This window comes from Microchirus variegatus (assembly GCF_963457635.1).
Source record: "Microchirus variegatus genome assembly, chromosome: 1".
Taxonomy (NCBI): Eukaryota; Metazoa; Chordata; class Actinopteri; order Pleuronectiformes; family Soleidae; genus Microchirus; species Microchirus variegatus.
The window spans coordinates 41,345,100-41,348,511 of record NC_139802.1 but is presented as its reverse complement, the minus strand read 5'-3'; positions in this window follow the sequence as shown (position 1 = coordinate 41,348,511).

Genomic DNA, 3,412 nt, shown 5'->3' with positions numbered 1-3,412 from the left:
AAGGGCTGAGGTTCTACCTGGAACCATTTGCTTCTGAAAAACCCTTTCTTCAGTCAAGGGATCTTGGTAACACTAATGGTTCCAGTAAGAACCATTTTTGATCCAGAGAACCCTTTAAAACCCCTTTCCTGAATAAAGGGTTTTTAAAGGGTTCTTGGTGACACTGAGGGTTCCAGGTGGAATCTTTTTGAGAAAAAAATTTCTACCTGGAACCAAAAAGGGTTCTCTGATGAGGACAAGCCCAAGAACCTAATATGGTTCTACTTAGCACTTTAATTTCTAAGAGTGTACCATGACCATTCACTCCCACTTTCATACACCTTTTTGTAGACTAGCGGAGCTGGGAATCTAACCCACAACCTTCAAATTGAAAGACAACTCGCTCTACACTCTTACAAATAAAAGTGCTAAGTAGAACCATATTAGGTTCTTCGGCTTGTCCTCATAGGAGAACCCTTTTCGGCTCCAGGTAGAACCTTTTTATAAAGGTTCCACCAAGAACCCTTTTTAAACCCTTTATTCAGGAAAGAGGTTTTAAAGGGTTCTCTGGATCAAAATGGTTCTTACTGGAACCATTAGTGTTACCAAGAACCCTTGAAAAACCCTGTCTTCAGGAAAAGGGTTTTTCAGAAGCAAATGGTTCCAGGTAGAACCTCAGCCCTTGTAGAAGGAACACTTTTGGAACCCTTATTTCTAAGAATGTACCACTGAGCAGCATGGGATCAAACTCTGACCTTTCAGTAAGTTAACTATGTGGAAGTTAAAAGTGCAATATAAATAAAAATCTTGTTATTCATTCATTATTACTTTCTCTGTAGGAGCCCCTTGTTTTGACTGGGGGCCCCAAAGTTTCTTGAGACGTCCCTGCACGCAAAATAAACACTGGTAAAATACTTACACAAAGACACATAAACAAAGTGAAAGCATGACGAGAGGATGCAGAGTGACACTAGAGATGATGAAGATGATAGAGTTGTCATAAGTGAGAGCTGAGAGAGATTCATCATCTTACCTTAGAGGTCCTACAAGAAACGTCTGAACCATCCAGTTGACCTGGTTTATCCCTCAGGTCAGTGTCAGCAGCTCACAAGTTCAAAACCAAAAGCACTTCACACCAGCGCAGATGCACATGTAATGAGGAGAGGAGGCTCCGCACATATCTGTACACCTCCCACCCGAGCAGCAGGGGCGGTGCTTACAAGGCTGAGAGTGACGGAGTGAATGGGTGAAAAAAGAGAGGAAGAGAGAGAGAGGTGCAATTGGAAGAAGTGAGAGTGGGGGAAGCCCTGAGAGAGAGAGAGAGAGACAGACAGTGTGTGTGTGTGTGTGTGTGTGTGTGTGTGTGTGTGTGTGTGTGTGTGTGTGTGTGTGTGTGTGTGTGTGTGTGTGTGTGTGTGTGTGTGTGTGTGTGTGTGTGTGTGTGTGTGTGTTTACCTCATTTGGAGCACTCACATGAGCAGGGGCAAACTGAGGGACTTCAGTGGGGGCTCCAGGCGACATAGACCTGGGGGGGCCCTGTAGCTCACAGTTGATTTATCTGTGTTAGACAACATTTTCCAAATGTTACTTACAGTGTCGTGTAGAAGTCTCTCCCCCCCCCCCCCCCCCGGAAACTTTTACACAATTAGACATGATGTAATAGACCGAAACAAAAGAATGCATCATTTTGAAGTCCATACTCTGTAGAAATACAAAGTCTGTGATGATTTGTATCTACCAGCTTTGCACATCCACACTCTTAGATACAAAAGTGCTAAGTAGAACCATATAAGGTTCTTTGGCTTGTCCTCATAGGAGAACCCTTTTTGGATGCAGGTAGAACCTTTTTATAGAGGTTCCACCTGGAACCCTTTTGGAGGGTTCCACCAAGAACCCTTTTAAAACCCTTTATTCAGGAAAGGGGTCTTAAAGGGTTCTCTGGATCAAAATGGTTCTTACTGGAACCATTAGTGTTACCAAGAACCCTTGAAAAACCCTTTCATCGGGAAAGGGTTTTTCAGAAGTAAATGGTTCCAGGTAGAACCTCAGCCCTTGTAGAAGGACCCTTTTAGGAACCCTTATTTCTAAGAGTGTAAAGCCTGAAGTTACTAACCCTCCTTCCATTGTTGAATGATGGAACGAATAGTGCTCCAAGTTTTATTTATAACCTAACCTTGCTTTAAACTTCCCCACCACTTTATCCCTGATCTGTCAGGTGAGCTCCCTGGTCTTCACGATGCTGATGAAGACCAGAATGAGACCTTCTCAGAACAGGTGTATCTGCAGGTTTCAGCAAGACAAATTTAAGACTTTTTAAGACCCTTTTTAATGCCATCTTGAATTAAATCTAAGACTGAAAACGATATAAATAGAGGCTATATTTGGGGCTGATTCCCGCTGTATTACAACCCAAGCATAGCATGTGTGTCATTCCATGAGACTCATTCAGATATTCATGCAGATAACCATTCATATCAGCAACTCTCTACTTCTCCTTCTCGAAGAAAAATATAACATTACAATAGTCCTGTCCTCGAGTCATTTTTCATGAATTGAAGACATTTTAATGATGTGCAGACACCCTGTTAGATGGACTGGATTTAGTCATGTGACCTCTTAAGGCAATTGGTTGGACTTGGATTTTCTTGCACTCAACACCTGGGATGACTACCACCATTACTACTACTACTACTACTGACTGTCTTTGTACTTTTGCACTCTGTTTATCTTTTGCACCTGTACTTTACTTGCCTACGTACTCAATAAGTTACTGTGATAACTCCTGCTAACCATTACACATCCTGTTGCTGATTTTTTTTTTTTGCACTACTGTCTATTGTCCGTCTTTACCTAGTTTTTTAAAATTGTCTTATTTAAACTTTACTGAGGATAGAAGAGAAACTGTATTTCGATTTTTTTAGTCCTGTACATATGAAAAATTGAAAATAAAAGTCTTCATTTTGAAAACTATGTAATGTCTGTGATGATTTCACATCACAGCACACAGGAGTTGTTGATCCACTGCTGCCTCCATCAGGGGAAACATGGGAGGAAACCTGAGAAACCTCTCTCATGATCTCATGCGGAAACCAACGAAGAAGAAGAAGAAGGAGGAGGAAACGGCAGAGTGTGAGAATATAAAGAGTTTGTGAAGCAGCGCTAACAGAGTTCAGTTAAGTTTTGGAAAACATCTGTATCTGTGGGAACTTGATGATGATGATGATGAGATGGTTTCTGGTATGTGAAGGCCACCGTAGTTCAAAGGGAGGGGTGAGAAGAGGAGTCCTGTGTTACAGTCTGAAGTCTCACCATCATCATCATCATCTCACCAACTCTAACACACTGGACACACTTAGTTTTCAAAGATTTATTTTTCTTGTTGTAAAAAAAATATTTTTTTATGTTTTACTAAATATACATGAGTGGTGTAATT